General features: G+C 40.2%; 1 protein-coding gene and 1 pseudogene across 9 annotated transcripts in view; one reads left to right on the top strand and one right to left on the bottom strand.

Moving 5' to 3' along the window:
* Nucleotides 1-18,384, top strand: part of LOC106995406 (thymosin beta-4-like) — a 212,177-nt gene that overhangs the window by 16,381 nt on the left and 177,412 nt on the right. The window lies entirely within an intron of this gene.
* Nucleotides 4,390-7,255, bottom strand: LOC106995405 (ribose-phosphate pyrophosphokinase 2 pseudogene; annotated as a pseudogene). Its single transcript, XR_001442160.3, has one exon. The product of XR_001442160.3 is annotated as a ribose-phosphate pyrophosphokinase 2 pseudogene (transcript).

Below are 18,384 nucleotides of genomic sequence, written 5' to 3' on the forward strand. Positions count from 1 at the left end.
AGTCAATTAAACCTTTTTGCTTAATAAATTACCCTATCTCGGATGTTCTTTATAGCAATATGAAAATGGACTAAATTTTCATACTGGGCCAAATGACAAAATACCATCTCTACAAACAACACAAAAATTAGTTGGATGTGGTGATATGTGCCTGTGGTCCCAAATACCTGGAAGTCTGAGCTGAGAGGATCATTTGAGCCCAGGAGGCAGAGGCTGCAATGAGCCAAGATATAGCCACTGCACTGCAGCCTCGGTGACACAGCAAGACTCTGTCTCCAAAAAATAAATAAATAAAAGATGTATAAATAATGTTTTTGTATAGTAACAATGAACAGTCTGAGTAAGAAAATTTTAAAAACCAGTGCCAGTTTAGCCAACAGGTAAATGAGAACTTGCTAAACATCACTAATCATCAGAGAAATACAAATGAAAACCACAATGATATATTAACCCCTACCTGTTAGAATGCCTATCATTAAAAAGAAAAATTGATAATGCTAACTAGAATGTGAATAAAAGACAACCCTTGCACACTGTTGGTGTGAATGTAAGTTAGTAGAGCCATTATGGAAGACAGCATGGGAGTTCCTCAAAAACCTAAAATTGAACTACTGTGTAGTCCAACAGTCCCACTACTAGATATATACCAAAAAGAAACAACTCCAGTACATCACAGAGGTATCTTCACTCTTAATATTCATTGCAGCATTATTCTTAATAACCAAGATTTAGAAACCTAAGTATCAGTAGATAAATATATAAAGAAAATGTGATTTATGAATACAATGGAATACAGTATAACAGTTTCTCAGAATGGTAAACATTAAGTTATGATATGATCCAATAATTTTGTTTCCAAGCATACACACAAAATCATTGAAATCAGGGGCTTAAACAGATATTTGTGCATGTATGTTCATAGCACAATTAACAACAGCCAAAAGATGGAAACCTAAATGCCCATCAATAGATGAGTCAAAGAAATACGGTCTATCCATACAATGGAATATTGTTAGCCTTTCTTTTTTTTTTTTTTTTTTTGAGACAGAGTCTTGCTCTGTCACCCAGGCTGGGGTGCAGTGGCCGGATCTCAGCTCACTGCAAGCTCTGCCTCCTGGGTTTAGACCATTCTCCTGCCTCAGCCTCCCGAGTAGCTGGGACTACAGGCGCCCGCCACCTCGCCCGGCTAGTTTTTTGTATTTATTTATTTTTTTAGTAGAGATGGGGTTTCACCGTGTTAGCCAGGATGGTCTCGATCTCCTGACCTCGTGATCCGCCCGTCTCGGCCTCCCAAAGTGCTGGGATTACAGGCTTGAGCCACCACGCCCGGCCATTGTTAGCCTTTAAAAAACTTCTGAAACATACTGCAACATGGACAAACCTTCAGATATTATGCTCTGTAAAATAGGCCAGCATGCAAAGAAACATATTATGTGATTCCATTTATATGATGTTCCTAGAGTAGTCAAATACATAGAAGCATGTTGTTATCAAAGGTTAGGATGGGTGAGAAGTAATGGGGAGTTACTATATACATGAGTAGTTTTATATGGAAACATAAAACATTCTGGAGATGGACTAGTGAAGGCTGTACAATAGTTTGAAGTTAAGCCACTGAATGATACATTATAAAATGGTTTACAATAACAAATTTTATATGTACTTTACCGCAATGAAAATTACACAAGATGATATGAGAAAGTACAATAAGGGAGTCTTATTGAGATGGGAAGTAGGTTAGAAATGGCTTTTCTAGGGACGTGGAATATTAGTTAAAAAAGGGTTGTGAAATAGTGAAACAGGAAAGGCTCCCATTTCCCCACTGCAGGGCATGTGCTGGGGGTGTGGCTCACTTCTTCAGTACCCACTGTTCTGCTCAAACCACCAGGGGAGCATACACACGGGCAGGCTGTGGGTCTCTGACCTGCTGGCAGTGTTTGGGGGTGAATGTTTACAGCTCCTGAAGTCCCAGTGGGTGTGTGTTATAGGGTGCTCTTTTAGTTTGCCTTCTACAGGCGGCGTGTAATCAGCTCAATTAGACCCTGTACCTTGTTGCAATGACAGAGGGCTTTCTGTATCCCGGAGTTTCTTGCCTTGGTGTATTGGAAGAATTGGATCACATGGGGGCTTGGAGAATGAGTGCAAGGTTTTATTGCATGGAGGTAGCTCTCAGCAGATAGGGGAGACAGAAAGGAAATGGTTTTCTCCTGTCAGGCAGGTAGGGGTCCTGGGATCTTCTCCCACTGACCCAGCCAAATTGTGCATTGTTCTGCTTGTCCATGGCTGCCAGCCTGCCAGTACCTGTTGGCATGCTCTTCTGCCAGTGTGCTCTGGGCAAGAGCCACTGGTGTCTGTTTCTGCTGATGTGTTTCTCATGATTTCCAGCTCCTTCTGCCTCCATATTGCTACTGTGTCCTGTATTTATAGGCCCAGGATGGGGGCATGACAGGCCAGGGTGGTCTTGGAAAATGCAATATTTAGGCGGGAAGGCAGAAGTGCCTGTCCTCACCTCGTTCTGTGAGGGTGGAGCCTTATCCAGGCCCATACCCTCCTCTATCAAGCACTTCCCTTCCCCTCTTCTGCATCATTTAAAGGAACCATGCTCTTATCAATCAATTCGGTTGATAAACTAATATTGAACAAGGCGTTCATGCAGACAACATGGTCACAACTGAGGACACAAAAAGCTTGTTTCTCAGTAACTGAAAGAACATTGCTCTTGAGGGCTACAATGAAGATAAGTGAGCACAAAATGAGGCTTGGCAGGTCAGTTAGGATAAATAACATAATTTTTAGTTTACTATTTTTAAGGGGAAGATATGAAGCAATTGCAAGGGCTTGTTAAGAAAAAAGTTTGATGGAATTTGTGTGTTTTGGCAGGACTCTGTGGTCAGCTGGGAGGAGCAGAGATGAAAGCTAAAGGGATCAGTTTGGTGGGGGGATAATGAAATAGGTCTTAAATTGATGGTGGTGATGGGGGCACAACTCTGAAAATGCTTAGAACCATTGAATTGTGCACTTGAATGGTCAAATTATACAGTATGTAAGTTATATCTTGCTAACTGCTTTTTTAAAATTAAAAAAAATCCCAAACAAAATAAATCACTGAAAAGAAATATAATACAAATTATTAGATTTTCCTTTGTGGTACATATTAGTTAATCACGCTTGTGTTCAGTTCTGTATGTGTGTGTGTTCCTGTCAGAGAGAGAGAGAGATACATGGAGGAGAAGGAAAGGAAAGAGAGAGAAAGAGAAACTGTCTGTGATGTAAAATGTCTCTTTGACTGTGAGTCGGAGTCATGCTTGTCAAAACTTCATTCCCCAACTTCTTTCTTATTACATTTTCTGTACTGCTCTCATTACATTTTCTTTTCCTGCCCAGCTTTAACTTCTAATCAATCGCTTAAGTTTATTTTTAAATTCTCCCCTTCTTGTTCCGTGAAGACGTCATCCTTCACACACAATCCTGAATCTGCTCTAAGAGCCTGTTTTTAATGTTTTCATTTGGCTTCCAAGTGACAACAAATAAATGATATACTTTCTACCACTCAACTTATCAATTGTTTTTCATAAGCCCCTAATAGTTGTGCAATATAATCTTCATAACATTTATGGGCTACAATTTTGTCACTTGCACAGTGGGAGAATTGATGGCCCTAACATAGGGGTTTACTGTAACAGTTAAAACAAATATGTACAACCTGTAAATTAAAAATTTTCCACTTATCATAGCTTTTATTTGGGCAACAACATCTTGTTTCTCCTCATCATAATTTCTTCCTTTACTTGACCTCTTTGTAGCTTTTGACAACACTAACCTTCTAAATTCTTCTCTCCCATCACATTTTTGCCTTTTCTCTGATTTCTCTGATTATTATTATTCTGTTGAATTCTCTGAGTGGATTTTCTCCTGGTTCACCTAATTCATTAATTCTCTCCATATCTTCAACCACCACCTCAACTTGCTGATTCTTCAGCCTCTATCTGTAGCCCAGACATCTTGATGAATCTGAACTTCTATATTCTGTAACACATCAGATATTTTTCCTTGGCCTTCCATGGGAACTTTGAAAATAGCATCCTGCCATGAATGTTTTCCTTCTCTCTTGCTTCATTTCCAATCTTAATTAAGACACCACAGCTCAGAGGGTTACCCAAAGATAAAAAATTTATCATTGATTCTTCTCTTTCACTGGTCATATTCAATTGGTTAGCCACTTTCTTTTTCTGTACCACTACTTGGTGCACATTCTTTCTTACTTTCTCTGGACTTTAGCAATCACACTTAGCTCTCTGACTTCAGTCTCTGCCTTCTCCAACTCATCCTCTAATTTAGAAAATGTTTGTAAAACAGATCTCATTATTTTATAGCCCAGATTGAAATTCCTTTTTTTTTTTTTTTAGCTGTCAGAATGATTTTATTGAAATTTTTTAGTACAATGTTAGAGGATCTTAAAATCTTATATTTTAAACCAATACAAGCACTGCAAATGATATCTTCCTGAATCTAGTTGATGTAGTATCTAAAAAGAAAAGTGATCATATGAATATCTAAAAGTTGACTAACGTAATTTAAGTTGGAGGCTAAACAACTTTGGTATATTCATATTTCTCTAGCTCCTGTTTTTGGCCAGGTAAGTGCCAAGTCCACCCCCATTCAGTAGAATTGGACAGGACCAATGTATTTGGTGGTCTCACTTAAGTTTCCACGCCAGGAGCAGCAAGAAATGTACAAATTCTGGGATTAAGTTGCTCCCAAGACAGTCTTCATCACCTTTGTGAACTGGAAAAACCAAATAGTCAAGGTCTGAATTTCCATTGTGTGTGGCTAAGTCCAGTCTCATTGGTTCATAAAAGTATTCTGAAGGACATTAAAATACAAAGGTGGGGCTAAATAATGATAGAAACCATCAGTTCTGAATTCAGAGAATGACAATGCAGGTTCCTATATCCTTTTTAAAAATCTGAGATCATTATTTTAAAACTAGCTCTATACATTCTTAGGCTTTAAATTTAATGTTAGCTGGAATGATTACCTGTAAAGGTCAATTGGCTTTAGGCCTTGGCGATTGCTCAATATAATTTTGGAATTTTAGGATGCAGCATTTCAGGTAAGTGACAGTTGTGTTTTAGAAGAGGTAATTTAAAAAATGATCCAGAACTACACTGCTCTGATATGTCTGACGTATACCCCCCAAAATGTGTCAGTGTCCATATTAAGCTAAATAAAATTTGGTCCAAATTAAGCACAATAACCAAGATGGTTTATATGAAACTGAGTTATCAAAAAAAAAAAAAAGAAAAATTCAAAATTCATGGTATGATAATTATACATTTTCCAAGGTTCACTCCAAAGTAAAAGGCTAATTAATTCTATACAGGGTTTTACCCAAATGTCCATAGGCATTATCATATATATTTACACAGAAGGCTTTAATCTGAAGTCACCTTTGGCAATCTCGAAATATATAAACTATGACTTCCACAATGAAATTATATACTTGAAAGTTGTCACCTCAAAGTATTGAAAGAACAAAGGAAGAGATCACCTGTACCCGTTAAAAATCAAAATGACAAAAACATTTCTCATTTAAGACAGTTCACTTAAAGACCAAATAACTACCACCATTTCCCCCAAAACTGGAAAGAAATGATCTTGAGCTTTAGAACGGGAAACAATAAATCTTAGCACATACAAAGATCGGATGCTTTTGCCAGTGATTAACCTATCATTGCTGAGTACCTACAGCTAAACATCCAGAAAACAAAAACAAGTCAGAAGTCAGAGTAGGCTTGCTGGGCACTTCCCATTCTGGATTTATAGCGGGGCATGGCTTAACAGGTAGGACGCGGATTCCCCATTGTGTGCCCTTCGGATTGTTTTGGCCAAGATCATGGAAATGTCAGTGACCTGAATCTTGGTGCAGTGTTTCATTTTGTCCTCTTGCGGAATTGTGTTTGTGGACCACAGCCTCAAAGGCAGCATTATTTATTCTGGAAATAGCTGGTCCAGACAAGATCCCATGGATAAGGACAGCATACACTTTGGTGGCTCCAGCTGACAGCAGCTTGTCCGCGGCATGGCAGACGGTGCCGCATGTGTCAGCCATGTCATCCACGAGGATGGCCACGCGGCCCTTCATGTCGCCCACCAGGACCATCCGGTCCACTTCATTCGCCTTCTTCCTCTCTTTGCGGATCAAAGCAAATTCCACATTCAACCTGTCTGCAATTGACCTGACCCTTTTGGCTCCCCCTGCATCACGTGAAACAATGATACAGTTCTTCCACTCGGCAGTGTTTTCCCGAATCCACTGCAGGACTGCGGGCTCCGCATACAAATTTTCCACAGGAATATCAAAGAATCCCCGTATCTGAGAGGCATGCAGGTCCATGGTGATGATGTGATCCGCTCCGGCCACCGACAGCATATTGGCCACAAGTTTTGCAGAAATTGGGGCATGACTCTTGTCCTTTTAGTCTTGTCGGGCATATGGGAAACACGGGATCACGGCAGTCACCCTGGATGATGACGCGATCTTGCAGGCATTGATCATGATAAGGAGCTCCATCTGGTTGTCGTTAATTTCCCCTCAGGGCTCTGCATGATGTAGACATCTTCCCCTCTCACACTTTCACCAGTCTCCACGCTGGTCTCCTGGTTGCTGAACTTCTCGGTGACCACCTTGCCCAGTTCCAGGCCCAGACGGTCGGCCACGCGCTGGGACAGGTCCTGATGCGAGCTGCAGCTGAACAGCGCGATGTTGGGCATGGTAGGGCGCGGGACTCCGAGGGGCGCGCGGTGGCGGAGATGGTGGTGGAGGCGACAGCGACAGCGACGCGGGGGGCTGCTGCTGCTCCAGATTGAAATTCTTGACTGTCTCTTCATCTTCTGTAAAATTATCTCTAGACATATTGTGGCTTAAACTCTAGTAGTTTCCTATACCTCCTCCCACTGTTTATACAGTGAGAATGTATTCTGGGTATGTGACCATGAAGTGAGTTGTAGGATGCAATGAGCAGAAGGAACATAGGCACCAAGACAACTGCTGCTGCCAGGAATACTTCCTAACGTCAAGCCCCATTAGGAAGATTGAACAAATTGTAGAGAACCTAAAACATCCCTGTAAGTAGAGAGAAAATATATTAAGCAATTAACCAGATTATATAACATGCCATTAGTTACTTTACTTTCTTCCTTTCTTGTTTAATGGTACAAAAGACTAGGTAGGTGTGTACTGCTAGCATCTTCTTCCTGCTGCTCAAGTTTGCATTTCGTGTAAATTCCCTGTGAATAAATATTTTACTACCTACCCACTATAGTTCTCTGCCTCCTTCTTTGGTCTGAGCTTGCACTCTATTAATGGCAGCTCAAGGAGTTACCCAAACTAGACATCAGAAATTTATCACTGATTCTTCTGTCTCACTGGTCATGTTCAGTGTTCAGCTAAGTGAAATATTTATGGAGGGCAATTCTTGGTTCTAGCATGAAGTTTTGTTGGGAAAACTGGTGATCCAATCAGTAGTCAATTTATGAAATGGGCTTGGGGAATGAAGGATCCCTGGGGAAAATCTTGGGTTAGCTGACCTAGTCAATAGAGTGACCAATGAGTCCCATGTTTGAGGCACATGGGCATCTACATGACTACAGGATATTCTAAAAATATGTATGAATCGCCCCGCGATTCATAACTCTGTTGGAGGAACTAAAAATGGGTCATGGCTGTAAGGAAGAGATAAAAATGACGACGCATATGTCTAGGAGGCCTCTGTCATGAGAAGTGCCACGGGAAACAGATACGTAGTTAGCTGCAGAGGCAAAAGTAAGAAAACTGGTGTAGGAATTGAAATCAGAAAAGAATATGTAAATGTCCACTATTCTGCTGGCCACCAAGCTAGCCAATAAGTTTTCAGATCAGGATAAGAAGTCAGAAATTTTCGGCCTGGCATGGTGGCTCGCGCCTGTAATCCCAGCTCTTTGGGAGGCCAAGGCAGGTGGATCGTGACGTCAGGAGTTTGAGACCAGCCTGACCAACATGTTGAAATCCCGTCTCTACTAAAAATACAAAAATTAGCCAGGTGTTGTGGTGCATGCCTATAGTCTTGGCTATTCAGGAGGCTGAGGCTATTCGCTTAAACCCAGGACAAGGTGGAGGCTGCAGTGAGCTGAGATGGCACCACTGCACTCCAGCCTGGACAACAGAGCAAGGCTCCATCTCAAACAAACACACACACAAACAAACAAAAAAAGAAATCAGAACCGTTGGTATGTATATACATTAAGACACAGGACAGAAAGCTCCCCAAGGTGAAAGTGTGTGCCATCGTGTCACATACAGATTGGGATGGAAAGACCTAGAACTCATTGGAAATTGAGGATGATAATGAGACTGATGTGACACTGGAAGATGAGATGGAGAAAGATAGAATGGAGGAGGCCCAATGCGTATTCAGCATAAGCTGAATATTGAGTAGGGACGTGCTAGAGGCCAGTTGCCTATGCTGGAGCATATGCCATCTGAACTGGTGGAGATTACTGCTGAGTTTCAGCAGGAACCTGGGGAGACCATTTCTGCATGGCCGCCGAAGTTATGGGATATGGATGTACATGGTATGTAACTTTCTGGATAAGAAGCAGAAAAGGTAATAAAACTACCCATATTGTCTATGACAACACTTGGGACAGACTAAGTAGCATCTTGGGCGCCCATGTCAGGGGATTAGGTTATTAGCTCCTGTTGGAAAGTATAGCCCAATAAGGAGGACTTGCCAGGAGGGATACCCCAGTGGAAATATATAGAGGAAGTACAGCAGATCCCAGGGGAACTAGGAATTTCCTACAGAAGCGATCATAAAACTTATGAAGCCTTGCAGACTGGGAGCTGCAACTAGGAAGCTGCTAACTTCCTCCCTTTGAAGGATTGTGACTAGAAGGCAATATAGATTGCCAGACAGTCACAGGGAAATACAAGAGAGCATTCTGGTGTAGTAAAAGCTGGGGATGGCATGACTGGTTCAAAGCAACTTTAGTAACCCTAGATGGCCTGATACAGATGCCAGATGGCTTGTGGATAATGAAAATGGATTACAGAAAAATTTTAAAGTGATGCCTTTCATACATGTTCTTTGTCAGATATTTCTTTGCTACAACACTTAGAATATTACCTAAGAACTTAGAGTACTGGATTTTGCTGATTACTTTTTTTAATATTGCCTAACGACAAGCTCAGAGGATCAGTTTGCTTTCACATGGGAAGGACAGCAGCAGACCTTTCAGGTGTTACTGCAAGAATGCACATACAGCCCTATAATCTACAAGATGGTGGCCTGCAACTGAATTCTGTTTTCATCCCCCTAAACATATTTAGGACTGTTGACCAGATGGTAGGAGACCCCAAAATTTGCTTTAACTTGTGAGTAACATAAGAAATCATCTAGATGGCTTAACACACTCTCAGTGCTTTTTTTCCTCTTTTTCCTTTTTCTTTTTTTTTCTTTTTGATAGAAAAATTCTTTAAGCAAAACAAATCTACACGTTGAACTTATAGCTTAACTAGAATAAATCTAAGTTAAACTGTATAGAGACCAAACAGATAATGACTGTTATATATGCAGGCTTTCTCAAAGCAGGGATTCCTAGTTCCATGTAAGACCTCTTAAAAGTGAAAATTCAATTCTGTAGATGAAAACGTTATCCTAGTGGGTTAACCATACAATGTCATACACAGACGCTGCTTTTAAGCCATTTTTTCCATATTCATATAGTTTCAAAACATGAGAAGTATTTTACTTATGGGAAAGTGCCAAATTGCCTGATATTCAAAGTATCTTAGAAATGCTAAATTTTTGTAACATTGGCTTCACTCTGATTTAGTCCATACACATCAATGTACACACTGTCAAAGTACTATCTTAGAACAATTAATGTTTGCATTTTTGGAATCTAGGAATGAAAATAAAACATCTAATATAGCCATGTTTTCAAATAGGTAAGTTTCCTTATATAGCATTTATTTATTGTATAAGCAATATAGGTTTTTTCTTTCAATTAAGTCCCATTTAGTGACTTCCTAAAGACATTGTTAACAGCATAGAAACTTGAGGCATTTCTCTTTATTTTTGTGTGTGTGTGAGACGGAGTCTCGCTCTGCCGCCCAGGCTGGAGTGCAGTGGCCGGATCTCAGCTCACTGCAAGCTCCGCCTCCTGGGTTCCCGCCATTCTCCTGCCTCAGCCTCCCGAGTAGCTGGGACTACAGGCGCCAGCCACCTCGCCCGGCTAGTTTTTTGTATTTTTTAGTAGAGACGGAGTTTCACCGTGTTAGCCAGGATGGTCTCGATCTCCTGACCTCATGATCCGCCCGCCTCGGCCTCCCAAAGTGCTGAGATTACAGGCGTGAGCCACCGCGCCCGGCCGGCATTTCTCAAAAATAAACTTATTTAGTTTTCAGTTTTAGTTACTAGTGCCTGCCTGTGAAAAGGACCTTAAATGATTTAACCCTAAAGCCACATTCATTCCTGTATGTACGCAGTCTGTTATCTGCAGAGAAGTAATAAGACTTCATTCCTTTTTCATTTCTTTTCATAGTATAAAATACTAGTCAGATGTGCATTGTAAGTGGAGAGATGTACCTTGTGTTGCCACTACCCATGATTGCCTCATATATAATTTATCCTTAATGAGTCTTTGACTAAATACCAACCTGGAGTGGTCTGCTCTTTAGTCTGATTTTGCTTTCTACTTATGAAGATGTATCACCTAGTAACTGATCAAAGTAATAAGTTTGAGAAATAAGGCATCCCTGGGGAGAAATTCCAGATTGCTTGACCTAGGCTATGTGATGACCTCATGATCTGCCTGCCTTGGCCTTCCAAAGTGCTGAGATAACAGGTGTGAGCCACCGAGCTCGGCCAGAAGTGCAGTATTCTTTATGTGTGTCAAATGCTGCAGTTAAACAAACAAAAAACTACCACAAAAAAGTTATGTATTTAAATCTTTAAGGTTCTGCTTTCATGTTGACTGTACTATCATGTACATACTATAAAAAAATAGTTGAGGAAAGACATATTAGAAGAACTATCAGCATCCTGTCCCCACAAAAATACAACTAGAAACAATTCAAATCCAAGAAAATTATCTTGCTTTTATCAAAATTTTGGAAAGAAGCAAAGATAATTCCTAGGCTTACAAAATTGGAAGAAGCTGTGACTGGTAACAGAAAGAGTTATTTCATACTGCATCACTCCTACCCAAGGCCATAATACCAAGCACAGAGAATTTCCCTTGACCCACAATTGCCAACGTTGGGGGAAGGAAGTAGAGGTGAAAATTCAGTCTTTCCACTGATCTGGGAATCTTCAAAAAAAGGCCACTTTGAGTTCATTCCAGGGGAACCACTTAGAATGCAAGGGGGCTCAACTGCCTGGGATAAACTGAGGACAAAGAGTAGGACACTAATTATAGTAACTGGCAAGTAAATCTTAGTGGCTTCTCTGTTCGCAGAGCAGAAATGACACATATTAAAGATGCGGCTTGCAGATAGGGTCCATGGAGAGCTGCGTGGTCAAAAGTGCATGGCTGATGCTTAAAACATCTAAGGCCTATGGACTCATGTTGGCTGCTTTTGTTGTATGCTTTTCTCTTCTATGCTGCAAGGTATAGTTTCATCTCACTGGATTCAAAGGTTAGAATGGGCATGGATCCACGGCATGCAAAAAGACCTTGGTATTAATGTTTTACTGGTTAAACTTTTATGGTACTGGGGAGGAACACAGCCTTACAGTCTGCCATGGGATGGTAGCTCATGAGTTAATTCTGTTTTCTTTTTTACCTGGCATTGTGTGGTCACCTTACATAGATGACATTATGTTAGTTCCTCCTAAAGACCACTCTGATTTTGGAGATCAAACATTTCTGGTCATGAGAATTATGAGAATTAGTGGTGAGTGTCTACAAAATGCAGGGACAAGGCACTTGCACAAAGAAGTGGGTTTAGAATTAAGTCTTTGGTGAGGTACCTGGGTTTCAGGAAATCTGAAACAAACAGCACTTGTTCTGCTCAAATATTTCTTTCCTGTACTAAAAGAGTGAAGGAGTAAAAAAGTAGAGAGTTTCAGAAATCTTGCCAGTTTTCACTTTCTACCTGGAAAAAATGTCTTTACCCAGGTACTGCTCTTTGCTGTTTATGTCCTAAACTAACTGTCTCTTGAAGCTAGTGCTAACACTGCATTTCTGAATAATGATTCACCAGTAGAGTAAGTTTAAAGATGTCCTGGCTATGTGTTTGTTATGGAAAACAGGAAACAGCCAGTGATTTCTACGGAGCATATTCTCAAAACAGTCTCTAATATACGCAATAATAAAACCTTTCTTCTTTTGCATATGGAAGGTTGCAATTGTCCATTTTCATATTACTATAATTTTTAGAATATGTAGCACATCTATATGGTTCAAATATCAAAGTAAAATGAGAAGCATATTAGAGAAAGAATCAAATAGATAAAACAAATAGTGATAAAGGGCATATCACCACCAATCCCACAGAAATACAAATGACCATCAGAGAATACTGTAATCACCTCTATACAAATAAACTAGAAAATCTAGAAGAAAGGAATAAATTCCTGGATACATACACTCTCCCAAGACTAAACCACGAATAAGTTGAATTCCTGAATAGACGAAAAACAAGTTCTGAAATTGAGGCAGAAATAAATAGCCTACTATCCAAAGGAAGTTTGGGACCAGACAGATTCATCACCAAATTCTACCAGATGTATAATGATGAGCTGGTACCATTCCTTCTGAAACGATTCCAAACAACAGAAAAAGAGAGAATCGTTCGTAACTCATTTTATGAGGCCAGCATCATCATGATGCCCAAATCTGGCAGAGACACAACAAAAGAAAAGAAAATTTCAGGCCAATATCTCTGATGAACATTGATGTGAAAATTGTCACTAAAATACTGGCAAACTGGATCCAGTAGCACATAAAAAACTTACCCACCATGATCAAGTCAGCTTCATCCCTGGGATGCAAGACTGGTTCAACATATGCAAATCAATTAACGAAATCCATCACATAAACAGAAACAATGACAAAAACCACGTGATTATCTCAATGGAGGCAGAAAAGGCCTTCGACAAAATTCAACAGCCCTTCATGCTAAACACTGAATAAAAACTAGGCATTGGTGGAATGTATCTTAAAATAATAAGAGCTATTTATGACAAACCCACAGCCAATATCATACTGAATGGGCGAAAACTGGAAGCATTCCCTTTGAAAACTGGCAGAAGACAAGGATGCCCTCTCTCACCACTGCTATTCAACACAGTGTTGGAAGTTCTGGCTAGGGCAATCAGGCAAGAGAAAGAAATAAAGGGTATTCAGTTAGGAAGAGAGGAAGTCAAATTGTCTCTGTTTGCAGATGACATGTTTGTATATTTAGAAAACCCCATCTCTCAGCCCAAAATCTCTTTAAGCTGATAAGCAACTTCAGCAACGTCTCAGGATACAAAATCAATGTGCAAAAATCACAAGCATTCCTATACACCAGTAACAGAGAAACAGGGAGCCAGATCATGAGTGAACTCCCATTCACAATTCCTACAAAGAAAATAAAATACCTAGGAATCCAACTTACAAGGGATGTGATGAATCTTTTCATGGAGAAACACAAACCAATACTCAAGGAAATAAGAGAGGACACAAACAAATGGAAAAACATTCCATCCTCTAGCATAGGAAGAATCAATATCATGAAAATGGTCATACTGCCCAAAGTAATTTATAGATTCAATGCTATCTCAATCAAGCTATCAATGACATTCTTCACAGAACTGGAAAAAACTACTTTAACATTCATGTGGAACAAAAAAAGAGATGGTATAGCCACGATAGTGCTCAGCAAAAAGACCAAAGTTGGAGGCATCATGCTACCTGACTTCAAACTATAGAAAAGTCTTCAGTGACCAAAACAGTACGGTAGTAGTACCAAAACAGGTATATAGACCAATGGAACAGAACAGAGGCCTTAGAAATAATTCTACACATGTACAACCATCTGATCTTTGACAAACATGACAAAAACAATGGAGAAAGGATTCCCTATTTAATAAATGGTATTGGGAAAACTGGCTAGCCCTAGGCAGAAAGCTGAAACTGGATCCCTTCCTTGCAACTTATATAAAAATTAACTCAACATGGATTAAAGACTTAAACATAAGATCTATGAAACCTGGAAGAAAACCTAGGTAATACCATTTAGGACATAGGCATGGGCTAAGACTTCATAACTAAAACACCAAAAGCAATTGCAGTAGAAGTCAGAATTGACAAATGAGATTTGATTAAACTAAAGAGCTTATGCACAGCAAAAGAAACTATCATCAGAGTGAACAAGCAACCTACGGAATGGGAGAAAATTTTTCCTATCTATCCATCTGACAAAGGGCTAATATCCAGAATCTACTAAGAACTGAAACAAACTTACAAGAGAAAAAAAAAAAAAACCAACCATAACATGGGCAAAGTATATAAACAGAGACTTCTTAAAAGAAGACATTTATACAGCCAAAAAACATATTTAAAAAAGCTTCTCATCACTGGTCATTAGGTAAATGCAAATCAAAACCACAATGAGATACCATCTGAGATACCATCTCATGCCAGTTAGAATGGCAGTCATTAAGAAGTCGCAAAACAACAGATGCTGGAGAGGATGTGGAGAAATAGGAATGCTTTTACACTGGGTGTGGGAGTGTAAATTAGTTTAACCATTGTGGGAAGACAGTGTGGTAATTCCTCAAGGATCCTGTCTCCTTGAACTTGGGGATTCTCTGTAAAGAGGCCCTTGGGTTTCACCATCCAAACACAAGCAGGTCATTCCCAAAGACAAAGGAATATCAGCACACTGACTTAGACCCTCAGGAAGTTACAAGGCACCATCTTTAAATCCCACATTCTTATGGCAGCACTGTTAAAATAATCAGTAATTTTTCATTCCACATAAACATTCACTGATAAGCCTGAGACTTAAAGAAAATGCCAGGAAGTCAAAATAGTGAAAACTACATTGTACTTTGTCAATGTAAATAACAGAAAGTTCCTTCAAAACAGATGTTTCTTTGGAAACAGAGCATTGCAAAAGGAACATACATGCCATAATAAACTATATGCATATTTAGGGAGGTAAAGGAAGACAAAGGTTACTAAAGGGAAACATGAGGATGATGACATAACTGTTTTGAAACAATTATCTTTGGCTACAAACATGAATAACAAAAACTCCGACAGCAGTTTGCAAGGTTGTAGTTTTTGCAGCCTTTTGTGACAGTTTTTGTTATCAGGTCTACAAGCATGTCAATGGTCCCTGTTTGCCAGGATTTTCTTAACATTAGTGACTACTATTTCATTCTCACAACTTTCATAAATTGTAGCCTCATTTGTGTCTACGATAAACCTTCATTTCTGTACAGAAATTGAGTTATCGCTCAGCATTCCTCAGGCTGCACTTGTAACCACAACTCCTGTAGCACTAGATCCTGACCATTTGGCTCCCTGTTGTTCCTATCAGTAGGATCTCTGATGTTAGAATCACAGGCTTCTGTTTAAGAATTGCTTCAGCAGATCCTGAATTGCAGTGAAACAGCTGATGCCAGCAGTTTGAAGACTCCTACAGAGGAACCCAATCAGCAGGAGAATACAGCTTCTTTATGGCCCCGTCTCATTACTTCATCCTGCACTCTTCAATCAATCAGTGATCTCCATACTTTGGCCTACTCCAAAACCATTAAAACACCCAGCCCCAGACTCCTTGGAGAGATGGATTTAAGGTTTCCTCTTATCTTCTCATTTGGCAGCCCTATGATTAAACCTCTTTCTCTGCTGCAACCCGGTGTCTTGGAACAGTGACATGCCACACACGGGGCAATGGACCTATTATGGTTACAGGAAAACCATGACTTGCAGAAATGTGGCAAAAGTTTATAAACCATTTAGAAACAGCAAAAGGAACTTGTGGCCCCATCACTGGCAGAATATTCTATCAACCATGTCCTTCCAAGTTGATCTGGCAACAGAACATCCATACCCCAATATATAGACACTGGAGGCAGTTAGAAGTGTGGAATGCAGAAGCAAAGGTGAAACCAAGCCAAGTGGTCGCACCATTCCTAAACAGAAGTGTAGCAGCTGCTGCCAGCTTGGCTTGCCACTGTCTCATGGATTTTGCCAATAAGGAGGTGAGCAGCCAAGACAGAGTCTAACAGCATCTGACAGATTCTAACAGATTTAAAGAGGCAGAAAAAGCATAGTCAGTATGGTTCCAACTGCCAAGGCTCAAGTCCCACTTGATAATACCAAACCAGGGGAGCCAAGTGTCAGACCCCATGAATCAGGGTGGCCCCTCTGCTGAATACCTTCCTCTAACTTACTGCCAGGCAGCTTTATAGAGACACGGAGAAGCCTGAAGCTGTATTCTAAAGGGGCTGATGTAGAAGGGCCTATATTCCACTGAGAGTAGAGAGATAGATGGAGGAGAAATGGCCAAGAGCCTATCTTCCTCAGCTGGGGTTGAGGAAATGCCTCTCAGCAGCTCTTTATCAGGTGAGTTCCTCTGGCTCTGGAAGAAATCACAGGGTATCCCACCATGACATGGGCCAGAATGTGGTCAAACTTTACCTGTGTGGCCCATTTATTGCCAGGCATGGTGGAACCTTTTCACCTACAAACAATTGATAAGTGCCAGGGGAGGAAATCTGTGCCTCAAAAACCCATGCTACACAGCATGGGTCCCCTTTGATCCAGCAGGAGCTCTGTCAACAGTAGCCCAACAAGGAACTTGTGAAGCCAGCCTTAGGTGTGGGAAGGTTTAAGATCACATGGTGTTGTATGCTAATGAAATTATGGAGCACAAGTCATTATGGAATGCTGGCTGTCCCTCTTGGCTACTCATTTAGGACTGTTAATCATACCAAGGACAATAGGATAAAATCATCCAAGTTTGTCTTCTGTGCCCTCTGTTTTCTGTTCTGTGATCCTGTGTGCAAGATGGCACAATAGCCCACGTTTGTCTCTTTCCCTGCTCTGTAGTCTTGCATCTGTTTCGCTGTTTGTCCATTAAACACCAAGTCCCATAAGAAGTAGGCCCAAAACCTCATGAGAATGACCTTCCCCACAGAGGTCTGAGTTCTGAGTGCTTCTTTCTCTCTCGATCATCAATCACCATTACCTGTTCCAAAACACTGTTTGAGAGGCCAACAATAATAAATTTGGTTACATCAGGTTTGCCTTTGGAGGTATCCTAAGATCTCCCTGGAAAATACCCTGTCTTATGATTTAAAGCATGTCTGTCTGCACACTTTTATCCTTAGCATTTTTGTATTGCAAACCAGGGAGATCTTTTTTCATTCATGTGCGCATGGGTTGCCAGAATTCTTGTGCTATCTTATATTGTAATATGTAATGTACATAATTTTGTTAATACTTTCAATCCATTCATTTCAGCATCAAATAAGCATTTTTCAGGTAACTGTGACATTTTAGGCATTGAACTGAATGATAATGACATGCTATCATTTTTGATAAATTTAATGAGTCTCTTTGTATCATTAAAAGCACATGATAAATTACTTTGGCATGTACAACTGCTATTATGCTGAACATCAGATTATAGCTCTTGTCTACACATAGTGGTTGATAGCACACTAGCTGTTTTATGATAATGAAGAAAACCTATAAAATGAGAATTCTTCTGCTGAACCTATTGAGCTGCAAAATTACTTGGTTTTATTATGTGGTGGTACAAGAACTTAATGACCACTTTATTGATTTGCTTTCTCTGACTTTTCAGACAACTGTTAAACCAGAAGAAATTTTCTTGACTTTATAGAGCAATTTGTTCTATTTTTCATCCAAATTGTGGTTTTCATACATGACATGAGAAAAATGTGGGTTCTTTTCTCTCATATTTTTCTGCCTTTATGGAAAAACAAGTATAGGCAGATTAGCTTGCCTGTAGAACAAAGCAAACCACATGCCGGTTTACAGGAGACCTACGCTAAGTGCATGTTTACCATGTCCCATGCTTATGCACACAGAATAAGGATTGTGGTGTTTCAGCCTCATAACCAAGCTATGAGCTGTGATCTACAGCTGCCTATTTCACAACAGCTTTTTTTTTTTTTTTTGAGACAGGGTCTCTGTCACTTACGCTGAAGTGCAGCGATGTGATCATAGCTCACTCTAGCCTCAACCTCCTAGGCTCACATGATCTTCCCACCTCAGTTTTGTGAGTAACTGGGACAAAGGCATGTGCCACCATGCCTGGCCAATCCTTCCTTTTTTTTTTTTTTTTTTTTGTAGAGACTGTATTGCCCA

The sequence above is a fragment of the Macaca mulatta genome, chromosome Y (assembly GCF_049350105.2).
Source record: "Macaca mulatta isolate MMU2019108-1 chromosome Y, T2T-MMU8v2.0, whole genome shotgun sequence".
Lineage (NCBI taxonomy): Eukaryota > Metazoa > Chordata > Mammalia > Primates > Cercopithecidae > Macaca > Macaca mulatta.